The sequence below is a fragment of the Somniosus microcephalus genome, chromosome 12 (assembly GCF_052327205.1).
Source record: "Somniosus microcephalus isolate GS21.2 chromosome 12, FLI_Smic_1.0, whole genome shotgun sequence".
In the NCBI taxonomy this organism is placed as follows: Eukaryota; Metazoa; Chordata; class Chondrichthyes; order Squaliformes; family Somniosidae; genus Somniosus; species Somniosus microcephalus.
The window spans coordinates 99,710,428-99,733,099 of NC_140998.1; positions in this window are offsets into that span (position 1 = coordinate 99,710,428).

The following is a 22,672-nucleotide window of genomic DNA, read 5'->3' on the forward strand; positions in this document are numbered from 1 at the left end:
TATCTACATATTCCACTGATACGGGGGATGTGTACATATTCCACTGATATGGGGATGTATACATATTCCACTGATACGGGGATGTATACATATTCCACTGATACGGGGATGCGTACTTATTCCACTGATCCGGGGAAGTATACATATTCCACTGATACGGCGATGTATACATATTCCACTGATACGGGGGATGTATATATGTTCCACTGATATGGGTTTGTATACATATTCCACTGATACGGGGGATGTATACATATTCCACTGATACGGAGATGTATACATATAGCACTGATACGGGGAAGTATACATATTCCACTGATACGGAGATGTATACATATAGCACTGATACGGGGAAGTATACATATTCCACTGGTAGAGGGATGTATACATATTCCACTGATACGGGGATGTATACATATTCCACTGATACGGGGGATGTGTACAGGTTCCACTGCGGGGATGTATACATATTCCACTGATATGGGGGCTATATACATATTCCACTGATACGGGACATGTATACATATTCCACAGATATGGGGGATGTATACAGATTCCACTAATATGGGGGATGTACATATATTCCACTGATACGGGGATGTATACATAGGCCACTGATACGGGGGATGTATACATATTCCACTGATATGGGAATGTATATATATTCCAATGATACGGGATGTATAAATATTCCATTGTTACGGGGATGTATACATATTACACTGATACGGGGGATGTATACATATTCCACTGGTACGGGATGTATACATATTCCACTGATACGGGGATGTATATATATTCCAATGCTACGGGATGTATAAATATTCAATTGGTACAGGGATGCATACATATTGTACTGATACGGGGATGTATACATAATCCACTGATACGGGATGTATAAATATTCCACAGATACGGGAATGTGTACATTTTCCACTGATACGGGATGTATAAATATTCAACTGATACGGGAATGTGTACATATTCCACTGAAATGGGGGATGTATACATATTCCACTGATATGGGGGATGTATGCATATTCCACTGATGGGGGGATGTATACATATTCCACTGATACGGGGAATGTATACATATTCCACTGATATGGCGGATATATGCATATTCCACTGAAATGGGGATGTATACATATTCCACTGATATGGGGATGTATACATATTGCCTTGCTATCGGGATGTATACATATTCCACTGATAAAGGGATGTATACGTATTCCACTGATACGGGGGATATATACATATTCCACTGATACGGGGATGTATACGCATTCCACTGATACGGTGGATGTATACATATTCCACTGATACAGGGATGTATACATATTCCACTGATACGGGGATGTATACATACTCCACTGATATGGGGGATGTATAAATTTTTCCACTGATACGGGGATGTATACATATTCAACTTATATGGGGATGTATACATATTCCACTGATGCAGGGGATGCATACAGATTCCACTGATACAGTGATGTATACATATTCCAGCGATATGGGGATGCATACATATTCCACTGATACGTGGGATGTGTACATATTCCACTGATACGGGGGATGTATACATAGTCCACTGATACGGGGATTTATTCCACTGATATGGGGGATGGATACATATTCCACTGATACGGGGATGTATACATATTCCAGCGATATGGGGATGCATACATATTCCACTGATACGTGGGATGTATACATATTCCACTGATACGGGAGATGTATACATAGTCCACTGATACAGGGATTTATTCCACTGATATGGGGGATGGATACATATTCCACTGATACGGGGATGTACACATATTCCACTGATATAGGGGATGTATACATATTCCACTGATATGGGGGATGTATACATATTCCACCGATACGGGGGATGTATACATATTCCACTGATACAGGAATGTATAGATATTCCACTGATACGGGGATATATACATATTCCACTGATACGGGGTATGTATATATGTTCCACTGATATGGGTATGTATACATATTCCACTGATACGGGGGAAGTATGCATATTCCACTGGTACAGGGATGTATACATATTCCACTGATACAGGGATGTATACATATTCCACTGATACAGGGATGTAATCATATTCCACTGATACAGGGATGTGTGCATATTCCACGGATACGGGGATGTATACATATTCCACTGATATGGGAAGGAAACAAATTCCACTGATAAGCGGGATGTATACACATTCCACTGATAAGAGGGATGTATACATATTCCACGGATATGGGGGATGTATACATATTCCACTGATATGGGGGATGTATACATATTCCACTGATATGGGGCATGTATACATATTCCACTGATATGGGGGATGTATACATATTCAACTGATACAGGGGATGTATACATATTCCACTGATACGGAGATGTATACGTATTCCACTGATACGGGGATGTGTACGTATTCCACTGAGACGACGATGTATACATTTTCCACTGATGCGGGGGATGTACACATATTCCACAGATACGGGGGATGTGTACATATTCCACTGATATGGGGATGTATACATATTCCACTGATACGGGGATGTTTACATATTCCACTGATACGGGGATGTATACATATTCCACTCTTATGGGGGATGTGTACATATTCCACTGATACAGGAATGTATACATATTCCACTGATACGGGGGATGTATACATATTCCACATATACAGAGATGTATAAATACTCCACTGATACAGGGGATGTATACAGATTCCACTGATACAGGGATGTATACATATTCCATTGATACGGGGGTTGTGTACATATTCTACTGATGCGGGGATGTATACATTTTCCACTGATACGGCGTGTATACATATTCCACTGATACGGGGGATGTATACATATTCCACTGATACGGGGATGTATACATATTCCACTGATATGTGGGATGTATTCATATTCCACTGATACGGGGATGTATACATATTCCACTGATATGGGTGATGTATACATATTCCACTGATACGGAGATGTATATATATTCCACTGATAAGGGGATGTATACATATTCCACAGATACGGGGGATGTGTACATATTCCACTGATACGGGGGATGTATACATATTCCACTGATACGGGGATGTATACATATTCCACTGATAGGGGGATGTATACATATCCCACTGATATGGGGGATGTATACATATTCCACTGATACGGGGATGTGCACATATTCCACTGATACGGGGATGTATACATATTCCACTGATACAGGGATGTATACATATTCCACTGATACAGGGATGTATACATATTCCACTGATACGGGGATGTATACATATTCCACTGATATGGGGAAGTATGCATATTCCACTGATATGGGGGATGTGTACATATTCCACTGATACGGGGATGTATACATATTCCAGTGATACGGGGTATGTATGCATATTCCACTGATACGGGGGTTGTATACATATTCCACTGATACAGGGATGTATACATATTCCACTGATACGGGGATGTATACATATTCCACTGATACGGGGATCTATACATATTCCACTGATGCGGGGGATATGTACATATTCCACTGATACGGGGGATGTGTACATATTCCACTGATACGAGGATATATACATATTCCACTGATACGGGGATATATACGTATTCCACTGTTACGGGGGATGTGCACATATTCCACTGATATGGGGATGTATACATATTCCACTGATACGGGAGATGAATACATATTCCACTGATACGGGGATGTATACATATTCCACTGATACGGGGATGTATACATATTCCACTACGACGGGGGATGTATACACATTCCACTGATACGGTGATGTATACATATTCCACTGATACGGGGATATATACATATTCCACTGATATGGGGGATGCATACATATGCCACTGATATGAGGATGCATACATATTCCACTGATACGGGGGACGTATGCATATCCCATTGATACGGGGGATGTATACATATTCCACTGATACGGGGATGTATAGATATTCCACTGACACGGGGATATTTCCATATTGCACTGATACGGGAGATGTATATATGTTCCACTGATATGGGTATGTATACATATTCCACTGATATGGGGAATGTATACATATTCCACTGATACGGAGATGTATATATATTGCACTGATACAGGGATGTATACACATTCCACTGATACGAGGTATGTATACATATTCCACTGATACGGGGGATGTATACATATTCCACTGATACAGGAATGTATACATATTCCACTGATACGGGGATGTTTACATATTCCACTGATACGGGGATGTATACATATTCCACTGATACGGGGGATGTGTAGATATTCCACTGATACGGGGGATGTGTACATATTCCACTGATACGAGGATATATACATATTCCACTGATATGGGGAATGTATACATATTCCACTTATACGGGGATGTATACATATTCCACTGATATGGGATGTATACATATTCCATTGGTACAGGGATGTATACATGTTCCACTGATACGGGGATTTATACATATTCCACTGATACGGGGATGTATGCATATTCCACTGATATGGGGGATGTATACATATTCCACTGATATGTGGATGTATACATATTCCACTGATACGGGGATATATACATATTCCACTGATATGGGTGATGTATACATATTCCACTGATACGGAGATGTATACATATTCCACTGATACGGGGATGTATACATATTCCACAGATACGGGGGATGTGTACATATTCCACTGATACGGGGCTGTATACATATTCCACTGATACGGAGATGTATACGTATTCCACTGATACGGGGAATGTATACATATTCCACTGATATGGGGATGTATACGTATTCCTCTGATATGGGGATGTATACATATTGCACTGATACGGGGGATGTGTACATATTCCACTGATATGGGGATGTATACATATTGCACTGATACGGGGGATGTGTACATATTCCACTGATACGGGGATGTATGCATATTCCACTGATACAGGGATGTATACATATTCCACTAAGACGGGGGATGTATACACATTCCACTGATACGGTGATGTATACATATTCCACTGATACGGTGATATATACATATTCCACTGATATGGGGGATGCATACATATGCCACAGATATGGGGATGTATACATATTCCACTGATACGGGGGACGTATACATATCCCATCGATACGGGGGATGTTTATATATTCCACTGATACGGGGATGTATACATATTCCACTGATACGGGGGATGTATACATATTCCACTGATACGGGGATGTATAGATATTCCACTGATATGGGGATATATACATATTCCACTGATACGGGAGATGTATATATGTTCCACTGATATGGGGATGTATACATATTCCACTGATATGGGGGATGTATACATATTCCACTGATACGGAGATGTATATATATTGCACTGATATGGAGAAGTATACATATTCCACTGATATGGGGATGTGCACATATTCCACTGATACGGGGATATATATATATTCCACTGATATGGGGATGTATGCATATTCCACTGATACAGGGATGTATACATATTCCACTGATACGGGGAATGTATACATATTCCACTGATACGGGAATGTATACATATTCCACTGATACGGGAATGTATATATATTCCACTGATACGGGGATGTATACATATTCCACTGATACGGGGATGTATACATATTCCACTGATACAGGGATCTTTACGTATTCCACTGATACGGGGGATGTACACATATTCCACTGATACGGGGATGTCTACGTATTCCACTGAAACGGGCATGTATACTTATTCCACTGATATGGGGATGTATACATATTCCATTGATACGGGGGCTGTGTACATATTCCACTGATACGGGGATGTATACATATTCCACTGATACGGGGTGTATACATATTCCACTGATACGGGGGATGTACACATATTCCACTGATACGGGGATGTATACATATTCCACTGATATGGTGGATGTATTCATATTCCACTGATACGGGGATATATACATATTCCACTGATATGGATGATGTATACATATTCCACTGATATGGGGGATGTATTCATATTCCACTGATGCAGGGATGTGTACATATTCCACTGATATGGGGATGTATACATATTCCACTGATACGGGGGATGTGTACATATTCCACTGATACGGGGATGTATGCATATTCCACTGATACAGGGATGTATACATATTCCACGAAGACGGGGGATGTATACACATTCCACTGATACGGTGATGTATACATATTCCACTGATACGTTGATATATACATATTCCACTGATATGGGGGATGCATACATATGCCACAGATATGGGGATGTATACATATTCCACTGATACGGTGGACGTATACATATCCCATTGATACGGGGGATGTATACATATTCCACTGATACGGGGATGTATACATATTCCAATGATACGGGGGATGTATACATATTCCACTGATACGGGGATGTATAGATATTCCACTGATACGGGGATATATACATATTCCACTGATACGGGAGATGTATATATGTTCCACTTACATGGGGATGTATACATATTCCATTGATATGGGGGATGTATACATATTCCACTGATACGGAGATGTATATATATTGCACTGATACGGAGAAGTATACATATTCCACTGATATGGGGATGTGCACATATTCCACTGATACGGGGATATATATATATTCCACTGATATGGGGATGTATGCATATTCCACTGATACAGGGATGTATACATATTCCACTGATACGGGGAATGTATACATATTCCACTGATACGGGAATGTATACATATTCCACTGATACGGGAATATATATATATTCCACTGATACGGGGATGTATACATATTCCACTGATACGGGGATGTATACATATTCCACTGATACGGGTATGTATACATATTCCACTGATACAGGGATCTTTACGTATTCCACTGATACGGGGGATGTATACATATTCCACTGATACGGGGATGTATACCTATTCCACTGAAACGGGCATGTATTCTTATTCCACTGATACGGGGATGTATACATATTCCATTGATACGGGGGTTGTGTACATATTCCACTGATACGGGGATGTATACATATTCCACTGATACGGGGTGTATACATATTCCACTGATACGGGGGATGTACACATATTCCACTGATACGGGGATGTATACATATTCCACTGATATGGGGGATGTATTCATATTCCACTGATACGGGGATATATACATATTCCACTGATATGGGTGATGTATACATATTCCACTGATACGGAGATGTATACATATTCCACTGATACGGGGATGTATACATATTCCACAGATACGGGGGATGTGTACATATTCCACTGATACGGGGATGTATACATATTCCACTGATACGGGGATGTATACATAATCCACTGATACGGGTATGTATACATATTCCACTGATACGGGGAATGTATACATATTCCACTGATATGGGGATGTATACGTATTCCTCTGATACGGGGATGTATACATATTCCACTGATACGGGGATGTATACATATTCCACTGATATGGGGGATGTGTACATATTCCACTGATGCGGGGATGTATACATATTCCACTGATACGGGGATGTATACATATTCCACTGATACGGGGATGTATACATATTCCACTGATACAGGGATGTATACATATTCCACTGATACGGGGATGTATACTTATTCCACTGATATGGGGAAGTATGCATATTGCACTGATATGGGGGATGTGTACGTATTCCACTGCTACGGGGATGTGTAAATATTCCACTGATACAGGGGTGTATACATATTCCACTGATACAGGGATGTATACATATTCCACTGATACGGGGATGTATAAATGTTCCACTGATACGGGGATGTATACATATTCCACTGATACAGGGATGTATACATATTCCACTGATACGGGGATGTATACATATTCCACTGCTACAGAGGATTTATATAGATTCCACTGATACGGGGATGTGTACATATTCCACTGATACAGGGATTTATACATATTCCACTGTTACGGGGGATGTATACATATTCCACTGACACAGGGATGTATACATATTCAACTGATACGGGGGATGTATACATATTCCACTGATACGGAGATGTATACATATTCCACTGATACGGGGGATGTATACATATTCCACTGTTACAGGGATGTATATATATTCCACTGATACGGGGATGTATACATATTCCACTGATACGGGGATATATACGTATTCCACTGTTACGGGGGATGTGCACATATTCCACTGATATGGGGATGTATACATATTCCACTGATACGGGAGATGAATACATATTCCACTGATACGGGGATGTATACATATTCCACTGATACGGGGATGTATACATATTCCACTACGACGGGGGATGTATACACATTCCACTGATACGGTGATGTATACATATTCCACTGATACGGGGATATATACATATTCCACTGATATGGGGGATGCATACATATGCCACTGATATGAGGATGCATACATATTCCACTGATACGGGGGACGTATGCATATCCCATTGATACGGGGGATGTATACATATTCCACTGATACGGGGATGTATAGATATTCCACTGACACGGGGATATTTCCATATTGCACTGATACGCGAGATGTATATATGTTCCACTGATATGGGTATGTATACATATTCCACTGATATGGGGAATGTATACATATTCCACTGATACGGAGATGTATATATATTGCACTGATACAGGGATGTATACACATTCCACTGATACGAGGTATGTATACATATTCCACTGATACGGGGGATGTATACATATTCCACTGATACAGGAATGTATACATATTCCACTGATACGGGGATGTTTACATATTCCACTGATACGGGGATGTATACATATTCCACTGATACGGGGGATGTGTAGATATTCCACTGATACGGGGGATGTGTACATATTCCACTGATACGAGGATATATACATATTCCACTGATATGGGGAATGGATACATATTCCACTTATACGGGGATGTATACATATTCCACTGATATGGGATGTATACATATTCCATTGGTACAGGGATGTATACATGTTCCACTGATACGGGGATTTATACATATTCCACTGATACGGGGATGTATGCATATTCCACTGATATGGAGGATGTATACATATTCCACTGATATGTGGATGTATACATATTCCACTGATACGGGGATATATACATATTCCACTGATATGGGTGATGTATACATATTCCACTGATACGGAGATGTATACATATTCCACTGATACGGGGATGTATACATATTCCACAGATACGGGGGATGTGTACATATTCCACTGATACGGGGATGTATACATATTCCACTGATACGGGGATGTATACATAATCCACTGATACGGGTATGTATACATATTCCACTGATACGGGGCTGTATACATATTCCACTGATACGGAGATGTATACGTATTCCACTGATACGGGGAATGTATACATATTCCACTGATATGGGGATGTATACGTATTCCTCTGATACGGGGATGTATACATATTCCACTGATACGGGGATGTATACATATTCCACTGATATGGGGGATGTGTACATATTCCACTGATGCGGGGATGTATACATATTCCACTGATACGGGGATGTATACATATTCCACTGATACGGGGATGTATACATATTCCACTGATACAGGGATGTATACATATTCCACTGATACGGGGATGTATACTTATTCCACTGATATGGGGAAGTATGCATATTCCACTGATATGGGGGATGTGTACATATTCCACTGCTACGGGGATGTGTAAATATTCCACTGATACAGGGGTGTATACATATTCCACTGATACAGGGATGTATACATATTCCACTGATACGGGGATGTATAAATGTTCCACTGATACGGGGATGTATACATATTCCACTGATACAGGGATGTATACATATTCCACTGATATGGGGATGTATACATATTCCACTGCTACAGAGGATTTATATAGATTCCACTGATACGGGGATGTGTACATATTCCACTGATACAGGGATTTATACATATTCCACTGTTACGGGGGATGTATACATATTCCACTGACACAGGGATGTATACATATTCAACAGATATGGGGGATGTATACATATTCCACTGATACGGAGATGTATACATATTCCACTGATACGGGGGATGTATACATATTCCACTGTTACAGGGATGTATATATATTCCACTGATACGGGGATGTATACATATTCCACTGATACCGGGATATATACGTATTCCACTGTTACGGGGGATGTGTACATATTCCACTGATATGGGGATGTATACATATTCCACTGATACGGGGGATGTATACATATTCCACTGATACGGGGATGTATACATATTCCACTGATACGGGGATGTATACATATTCCACTACGACGGGGGATGTATACACATTCCACTGATACGGTGATGTATACATATTCCACTGATACGGGGATATATACATATTCCACTGATATGGGGGATGCATACATATGCCACTGATATGAGGATGCATACATATTCCACTGATACGGGGGACGTATGCATATCCCATTGATACGGGGGATGTATACATATTCCACTGATACGGGGATGTATAGATATTCCACTGACACGGGGATATATACATATTGCACTGATACGGGAGATGTATATATGTTCCACTGATATGGGTATGTATACATATTCCACTGATATGGGGAATGTATACATATTCCACTGATACGGAGATGTATATATATTGCACTGATACAGGAATGTATACATATTCCACTGATACAGGAATGTATACATATTCCACTGATACGGGGATGTTTACATATTCCACTGATACGGGGATGTATACATATTCCACTGATACGGGGGATGTATACATATTCCACTGATATGGGATGTATACATATTCCATTGGTACAGGGATGTATACATGTTCCACTGATACGGGGATTTATACATATTCCACTGATACGGGGATGTATGCATATTCCACTGATATGGGGGATGTATACATATTCCACTGATATGTGGATGTATACATATTCCACTGATACAGGGGACGTATACATATTCAATTGATACGGGGGATGTATACATATTCCACTGATAGGGGGATGTATACATATTCCACTGATACGGGGGATGTATATCTATTCCACTAATAGGGGGATGTATACATATTCCACTGATACAGGGATGTATACGTATTCCACTGATACGGGGGATGTATACATATTCCACTGATACGGGGATGTATACATATTCCACTGATACGGGTGATGTATACATGTTCCACTGATACAGGGATGTATACATATTCCACTGATACGGGGGATGTATATCTATTCCACTAATAGGGGGATGTATACATATTCCACTGATACAGGGATGTATACGTATTCCACTGAAACAGGCATGTATACATATTCCACTAATACGGGGATGTATACATATTCCACTGATACGGGTGATGTATACATGTTCCACTGATACAGGGATGTATACATATTCCACTGATATGGGGATGTATACATAATCCACTGATAAGTGGATGTATACATATTCCACTGATACGGGGATGTATACATATTCCACTGATATGGTGATGTATACGTATTCCACTGATACGGGGGATGTATACATATTCCACTGATACGGGGATGTATACGTATTCCTCTGATACGGGGATATATACTTATTCCACTGATATGGGGATGTATGCATATTCCACTGATATGGGGGATGTGTACATATTCCACTGATACGGGGATGTATACATATTCTACTGATACGGGGATGTATACATATTCCACTGATACGGGGATGTATACATATTCCAATGATACGGGGGATGTATACATATTCCACTGATACGGGGATGTATAGATATTCCACTGATACGGGGATATATACATATTCCACTGATACGGGAGATGTATATATGTTCCACTTACATGGGGATGTATACATATTCCACTGATATGGGGGATGTATACATATTCCACTGATACGGAGATGTATATATATTGCACTGATACGGAGAAGTATACATATTCCACTGATACGGGGATGTGCACATATTCCACTGATACGGGGATATATATATATTCCACTGATATGGGGATGTATGCATATTCCACTGATACAGGGATGTATACATATTCCACTGATACGGGGAATGTATACATATTCCACTGATACGGGAATGTATACATATTCCACTGATACGGGAATATATATATATTCCACTGATACGGGGATGTATACATATTCCACTGATACGGGGATGTATACATATTCCACTGATACGGGTATGTATACATATTCCACTGATAAAGGGATCTTTACGTATTCCACTGATACGGGGGATGTATACATATTCCACTGATACGGGGATGTATACCTATTCCACTGAAACGGGCATGTATACTTATTCCACTGATACGGGGATGTATACATATTCCATTGATACGGGGGTTGTGTACATATTCCACTGATACGGGGATGTATACATATTCCACTGATACGGGGTGTATACATATTCCACTGATACGGGGGATGTACACATATTCCACTGATACGGGGATGTATACATATTCCACTGATATGGGGGATGTATTCATATTCCACTGATACGGGGATATATACATATTCCACTGATATGGGTGATGTATACATATTCCACTGATACGGAGATGTATACATATTCCACTGATACGGGGATGTATACATATTCCACAGATACGGGGGATGTGCACATATTCCACTGATATGGGGGATGTGTACATATTCCACTGATGCGGGGATGTATACATATTCCACTGATACGGGGATGTATACATATTCCACTGATACGGGGATGTATACATATTCCACTGATACAGGGATGTATACATATTCCACTGATACGGGGATGTATACTTATTCCACTGATATGGGGAAGTATGCATATTGCACTGATATGGGGGATGTGTACGTATTCCACTGCTACGGGGATGTGTAAATATTCCACTGATACAGGGGTGTATACATATTCCACTGATACAGGGATGTATACATATTCCACTGATACGGGGATGTATAAATGTTCCACTGATACGGGGATGTATACATATTCCACTGATACAGGGATGTATACATATTCCACTGATACGGGGATGTATACATATTCCACTGCTACAGAGGATTTATATAGATTCCACTGATACGGGGATGTGTACATATTCCACTGATACAGGGATTTATACATATTCCACTGTTACGGGGGATGTATACATATTCCACTGACACAGGGATGTATACATATTCAACTGATACGGGGGATGTATACATATTCCACTGATACGGAGATGTATACATATTCCACTGATACGGGGGATGTATACATATTCCACTGTTACAGGGATGTATATATATTCCACTGATACGGGGATGTATACATATTCCACTGATACGGGGATATATACGTATTCCACTGTTACGGGGGATGTGCACATATTCCACTGATATGGGGATGTATACATATTCCACTGATACGGGAGATGAATACATATTCCACTGATACGGGGATGTATACATATTCCACTGATACGGGGATGTATACATATTCCACTACGACGGGGGATGTATACACATTCCACTGATACGGTGATGTATACATATTCCACTGATACGGGGATATATACATATTCCACTGATATGGGGGATGCATACATAAGCCACTGATATGAGGATGCATACATATTCCACTGATACGGGGGACGTATGCATATCCCATTGATACGGGGGATGTATACATATTCCACTGATACGGGGATGTATAGATATTCCACTGACACGGGGATATTTCCATATTGCACTGATACGGGAGATGTATATATGTTCCACTGATATGGGTATGTATACATATTCCACTGATATGGGGAATGTATACATATTCCACTGATACGGAGATGTATATATATTGCACTGATACAGGGATGTATACACATTCCACTGATACGAGGTATGTATACATATTCCACTGATACGGGGGATGTATACATATTCCACTGATACAGGAATGTATACATATTCCACTGATACGGGGATGTTTACATATTCCACTGATACGGGGATGTATACATATTCCACTGATACGGGGGATGTGTAGATATTCCACTGATACGGGGGATGTGTACATATTCCACTGATACGAGGATATATACATATTCCACTGATATGGGGAATGTATACATATTCCACTTATACGGGGATGTATACATATTCCACTGATATGGGTTGTATACATATTCCATTGGTACAGGGATGTATACATGTTCCACTGATACGGGGATTTATACATATTCCACTGATACGGGGATGTATGCATATTCCACTGATATGGGGGATGTATACATATTCCACTGATATGTGGATGTATACATATTCCACTGATACGGGGATATATACATATTCCACTGATATGGGTGATGTATACATATTCCACTGATACGGAGATGTATACATATTCCACTGATACGGGGATGTATACATATTCCACAGATACGGGGGATGTGTACATATTCCACTGATACGGGGATGTATACATATTCCACTGATACGGGGATGTATACATAATCCACTGATACGGGTATGTATACATATTCCACTGATACGGGGCTGTATACATATTCCACTGATACGGAGATGTATACGTATTCCACTGATACGGGGAATGTATACATATTCCACTGATATGGGGATGTATACGTATTCCTCTGATACGGGGATGTATACATATTCCACTGATACGGGGATGTATACATATTCCACTGATATGGGGGATGTGTACATATTCCACTGATGCGGGGATGTATACATATTCCACTGATACGGGGATGTATACATATTCCACTGATACGGGGATGTATACATATTCCACTGATACAGGGATGTATACATATTCCACTGATACGGGGATGTATACTTATTCCACTGATATGGGGAAGTATGCATATTCCACTGATATGGGGGATGTGTACATATTCCACTGCTACGGGGATGTGTAAATATTCCACTGATACAGGGGTGTATACATATTCCACTGATACAGGGATGTATACATATTCCACTGATACGGGGATGTATAAATGTTCCACTGATACGGGGATGTATACATATTCCACTGATACAGGGATGTATACATATTCCACTGATATGGGGATGTATACATATTCCACTGCTACAGAGGATTTATATAGATTCCACTGATACGGGGATGTGTACATATTCCACTGATACAGGGATTTATACATATTCCACTGTTACGGGGGATGTATACATATTCCACTGACACAGGGATGTATACATATTCAACAGATACGGGGGATGTATACATATTCCACTGATACGGAGATGTATACATATTCCACTGATACGGGGGATGTATACATATTCCACTGTTACAGGGATGTATATATATTCCACTGATACGGGGATGTATACATTTTCCACTGATACCGGGATATATACGTATTCCACTGTTACGGGGGATGTGTACATATTCCACTGATATGGGGATGTATACATATTCCACTACGACGGGGGATGTATACACATTCCACTGATACGGTGATGTATACATATTCCACTGATACGGGGATATATACATATTCCACTGATATGGGGGATGCATACATATGCCACTGATATGAGGATGCATACATATTCCACTGATACGGGGGACGTATGCATATCCCATTGATACGGGGGATGTATACATATTCCACTGATACGGGGATGTATAGATATTCCACTGACACGGGGATATATACATATTGCACTGATACGGGAGATGTATATATGTTCCACTGATATGGGTATGTATACATATTCCACTGATATGGGGAATGTATACATATTCCACTGATACGGAGATGTATATATATTGCACTGATACAGGGATGTATACATATTCCACTGATACGGGGTATGTATACATATTCCACTGATACGGGGGATGTATACATATTCCACTGATACAGGAATGTATACATATTCCACTGATACGGGGATGTTTACATATTCCACTGATATGGGGATGTATACATATTCCACTGATACGGGGGATGTATACATATTCCACTGATATGGGATGTATACATATTCCATTGGTACAGGGATGTATACATGTTCCACTGATACGGGGATTTATACATATTCCACTGATACGGGGATGTATGCATATTCCACTGATATGGGGGATGTATACATATTCCACTGATATGTGGATGTATACATATTCCACTGATACAGGGGACGTATACATATTCAATTGATACGGGGGATGTATACATATTCCACTGATAGGGGGATGTATACATATTCCACTGATACGGGGGATGTATATCTATTCCACTAATAGGGGGATGTATACATATTCCACTGATACAGGGATGTATACGTATTCCACTGAAACAGGCATGTATACATATTCCACTAATACGGGGATGTATACATATTCCACTGATACGGGTGATGTATACATGTTCCACTGATACAGGGATGTATACATATTCCACTGATATGGGGATGTATACATAATCCACTGATAAGTGGATGTATACATATTCCACTGATACGGGGATGTATACATATTCCACTGATATGGAGATGTATACGTATTCCACTGATACGGGGGATGTATACATATTCCACTGATACGGGGATGTATACGTATTCCTCTGATACGGGAATATATACTTATTCCACTGATATGGGGATGTATGCATATTCCACTGATATGGGGGATGTGTACATATTCCACTGATACGGGGATGTATACATATTCCACTGATACGGGGATGTATACATATTCCACTGATACGGGGATGTATACATATTCCACTGATACAGGGATGTATACATGTTCCACTGATACGGGGATGTATACTTATTCCACTGATATGGGGAAGTATGCATATTCTACTGATATGGGGGATGTGTACATATTCCACTGATACGGGGATGTGTACATATTCCACTGATATGGGGATGTATACATATTCCACTGATACGGGGGATGTGTACATATTCCACTGATATGGGGATGTATACATATTCCACTGATACGGGGATGTATACATATTCCACTGATATGGGGATGTATACATATTCCACTGATACGGCGATATATATATAATCCACTGATACGGGGATGTATGCATATTCCACTGATACAGGGATGTATACATATTCCACTTAGATGGGGGATGTATACACATTCCACTGATACGGTGATGTATACATATTCCACTGATACGGGGATATATACATATTCCACTGATATGGGGGATGCATATATATGCCACAGATATGGGGATGTATACATATTCCACTGATACGGGGGACGTATACATATCCCATTGATACGGGGCATGTATACATATTCCACTGATACGGGGATGTATACATATTCCACTGATACGGGAGATGTATATATGTTCCACTGATATGGGGATGTGTATGTGGTGTATGTGCCTTTAAGAGCAATTGTGGTGTATGTGCCTTTAAGAGCCCCATGTGTGCGTAATGCCGTTAATTGCCACTTGGGCTATATAAGCCTGTATATTGTATATATCCTTTAGAAACCCCCCAGACTTGCTTAGTAAATACCTATGAACCAACTCCTGTCTTCAGTGTCTTTATCTGCACACGGACACAACAGTGGCGACGAAGTGGAAACGGACTTACCTGCAATTCGGCAGCACCTCAAGGACATCGATTCCTCCAGCGTCCAGAAGACTCAAGGAAGTTATAGAAACTGTGGTTTCACCAGCTGGCCAAGCTGGTGGCAGGTACTGCGCTCATCCTTCCTGGACGTCAGGCTGGGGCTCCAGCGTCGGACTCTACATCTGAGACAGGCAGCAAAATCGGAGGCAAGCAATAACGGACTGGGAGGGTGCACTCGGGAGACGGCCGGCGCGGCAAGCAGGTCAGCGTTTAGACCTCCGTCGGGAACGAGTCTCCAACAGTGAATAAACGGAAACCACAGTAAAACAGCGTTGTTATCGGTAGCAGCGGCGGGAAAGCGCAGGAAGCGCCATATCGTTGCTACAGAGAGAAAAAAAAAAAGAGCGCGGGAAGCGCCATATCTTTTTTTTTGAAATGCCTAAGTCTGGCAATATTGATGCTTTTGATAACGAAACAGAGCCTAACTTTGGCAATATTGATGTTTTTGATAACCAGATAGAGAATTGGACCACATATGTAAAAAGAGTGGAGGTGTTTTACACCGCAAATGGCATAGAAGATGAAAAAAAAGCTTCAGTGCTTCTGGATCTAATGGGCGCAGAAACATACAAGCTGTTACACAACTTAATCACTCCAGCCGAACCGATGGACAAGAATTTTGAGGAGATTGTTGATACCCTACACTGCCAATTCGAGGCAGGACTGGCAGATTCTCTGCAAGACAAATTCATCTGCGATCCCCTAAGTGTAGAAACACAAGAAAAGGTATCTTCTGGAAAAGATTTAACACTGGACAAGGCTTTCAGTGCAATAGGAGCGGCAAAGATACAGCAAAGGCCACAGGACTTCGGCACCCATGAAATGACACGGGGTTTCAAGAGATGTTATCACTGCGGCAGATCCAACCATGACCAGAGGGATTGCTGGTTCAAAGAAAAAGCATGCAGGCGATGCGGAAAGATGGGACACATTCCACGTGTATGCCGATCTGAAAATAAAAAATCCACTAACGGGAAAAGAATCAATAAGGAAAAGCACAGAAAGGTACAAATGATGACGGACAGTAGCTCCAAAGACCAGAAGAGCGATAGCGACTCCGGGAACAAGAGACTAAGCTCTCTCAAATTACATAATGTAATTGCCAATGAAGATTACCAGACCATCTGGGTTACCCTCATAATAGCAGGGTCCCCAGTTAAAATGGAGCTAGATACAGGATCAGCTCTAACCGTAATAAATCGACGAAATTACGAGAGGCTATTTTCGCATATACCTCTAAAAGACACATCCATTATCTTAAAAACATATACGGGGCAGAAAGTATACCCCAAAGGAAAAATAAAGGTGCCTGTGGTATACAACGGCAAAGAAATACAAAAGTTGTATTTATACATTCTACAAGATGGTGGTCCACCGTTGTTGGGACGCGAATGGATAAGGAAGATACGTTTAGACTGGCACTCCATTCAGGCACTGACGGTGACCAGTAAGGAAAAAAACAAGGATGACATCATACCTGAACGATTAAAAGACATCTTGGCCAACGCCAAAGAAGTGTTTCAAGAGAAACTAGGAACCTTGAAAGGCATCACCGCCTCAATAAAAGTGGAAGATGCAGCAATTCCAAAATTTTTTAAGGCAAGACCGGTGCCATACGCAATACGTCCGGCAGTCGAGGCAGAGCTGGAAAATTTGGAAAAGGCAGGCGTATTATCCAAAATAGATTGGAGCGAATGGGCAACACCCATCGTTCTAGTCATGAAAAAAACATTGAAAAATAACTCTGAGGAACAGAGAAAAATTCGCATCTGTGGGGACTTTAAGGTGACTGTAAACCCGGTCCTTCACACGGTACAGTATCCTCTTCCGAGGATAGAAGATATTTTCGCCTCACTATCCGGAGGAAAACGTTTCACAAAAATTGACTTGGCACAGGCATATCTACAGATGGAGGTTGAGGAGACCTCTAAAAAGTATCTCACAATAAACACACACAAAGGCCTGTACCAGTACAATCGACTGGTTTTTGGAGTAGCATCAGCTCCAGCTATCTGGCAAAGAGCTATGGAGCAAGTCCTGCAAGGGATTCCGGGGACTCAGTGTTACCTAGACGACATCCTTATAACAGGAGAAAACGACAACGAGCACCTTGCCAATTTGGAGCAGGTGCTCACTAGGCTGAAAGAACAGGGCCTACGAGCAAATCGCCCCAAGTGCGAATTTTTCCAAAATCAGATATCATATTGTGGCCACATAATTAATAAGGAAGGGTTGCATAAGTCACCTGAAAAAATTGAAGCAGTTATAAAAGCCCCAGCACCTGAAAATGTTTCACAATTAAGGTCATTCCTGGGATTAATAAATTACCATCATAAATTTTTACCGAACTTATCAACTATTCTACACCCTCTTAATGATCTTCTACAGACAGGAGTGATTTGGAAATGGAACGAAGACTGTAAACGTGCCTTCCATAAATGTAAAGACTTAATCACATCCGAGAAAGTTTTGGCTCATTACAACCCATCACTACCAATCAGACTGGCGTGCGATGCATCCCCTTACAGCATAGGAGCGGTATTGTCCCATAGATTCCCTGATGGCTCGGAACGGCCGATAGCTTTTGCGTCACGCTCATTGAACTCAGCTGAGCGTAACTATTCCCAGATAGACAGGGAAGCACTCAGCCTGGTATGGGGAGTGAAGAAATTCAACCATTACCTACACGGACAAAAATTTACCTTGCTGACTGACCATCAACCCCTCATCTCCATTTTCAACCCTAAGAAAGGTGTCCCCATTATGACGGCACAAAGACTACAGAGGTGGTCCCTTTTTCTAGGGGCACACCAATACAACATTGAATACAAAGGGTCAAAACAGCATGGAAATGCTGACGGTTTATCGCGCCTACCGTTGCCAATGATAGAAGAGGCACCTACAGTAGACCCAGTAGAGATATTCCACTCTACCATAGTGGAATGGCTACCAGTGACAAATTCTGCCATTGAAAGGGAGACCAGAAATGACCCTATTCTCTCACGGGTCTACGATTTAACAATGAAGGGATGGCCAGCACATGGCGAACCACTGTTGCCAGCATTCTCGCAAAGAAGAGAACAGCTGTCAGTGTGCCGAGGAACCTTGATGTGTGGATCCAGAGTGGTGATTCCACCCAAACTCCAGGATAAAGTGCTAAAGGAGCTTCACGAGGGGCATCTGGGTGGAGTGAAAATGAAGAACCTAGCTAGGGCGTTTGTATGGTGGCCAGGTATCAATGGAGACGTCGAAGACATGACCAAGAGCTGCCTAGGATGCCAGAAGGTCCAAAATGCTCCGCCACAGGCCCCTCTACATCCATGGGAGTGGCCCTCATCTCCCTGGCAAAGGGTGCACATCGACTTTGCTGGTCCATTTATGGACTCAATGTTCTTAATCGCAGTTGATGCACACTCCAAGTGGCCGGAGGTAATAAAGATGTCCTCCACCACCACGGAAACAACCATCACAGTATTAAGGACCATATTTGCCAGGAATGGGCTGCCGGAACGGATATGTTCTGATAATGGACCGCAATTTGTGTCCGAAGAATTCAGAAAGTTCTTAAAGAACAATGGGGTAAAGCACTACACGTCCGCCCCATACCATCCCGCCACCAATGGATTGGCTGAAAGGTTTGTCCAGACCTTCAAGAAGGCCATAAAGGCCATGGGTAATGAAGACATAAAACTTCAGCACAAGTGGATAACTTCTTATTTGCATATAGGAATGCAACACATATGGTTACAAACCAAACTCCCACCATGATGTTCTACAATAGAAACCTAAGATGCCGGCTGGATTTGGTCAAGCCCAACATCCGAAGGGACGTGGAGAACCGGCAGTTTCAGGGCATGAATGAAAGGCCAACTAGGGCCTTCCAGATAGGCCAACCGGTTTTGGCCCGGGACTACCGTACCGAGAAATGGCAGCCTGGAACTATCTGCACACGACTAGGACCACTGATGTATACCATGGACATCGGAGAAAGCATAATAAGGCGCCATGCTGACCAAATCATCAAGTCATCCGAAAAGGGACAACCTACACCACCACGCTATACATCTAACGATGAAGTAGAGATACCCATATCTACCTCCGATCCGGTGATACTAGAACCCGATGAACCCGACACTGGCCTTCAAGCTGAATCAGCCTTCCCAGAAGAACCTACGACACCACCAGAAACTACTACACCCCCGAGGCGTTATCCGGACCGAGTCAGGAAGCCTCCTGAGAGACTAACTTATAATTAATTAATACAGCAATGTATATTATTTTGCATATAACGTAATTAATAATTACTTAAAATATGATGTACTAGTTAGCAAGAAGGGGAGGAATTGTGGTGTATGTGCCTTTAAGAGCCCCAGGTGTGCGTAATGCCGGTAATTGCCACTTGGGCAACATAAGCCTGTGTATTGTATATATCCTTTAGAACCCTCCCCAGACTTGCTTAGTAAATACCTATGAACCAACTCCTGTCTTCAGTGTCTTTATCTACACACGGACACTACAGTATACATATTCCACTGATATGGGGGATGTATACATATTCCACTGATACGGAGATGTATATATATTGCACTGATACGGGGATGTATACATATTCCACTGAAACGGGGATGTGCACATATTCCACTGATACGGGGATATATATATATTCCACTGATATGGGGATGTATGCATATTCCACTAATACAGGGATGTATACATATTCCACTGATACGGGGATGTATAAATATTCCACTGAAATGGGGTATGTATACCTATTCCACTGATGCGGGGGATGTGTAGATATTCCACTGATATGGGGGATGTGCACATA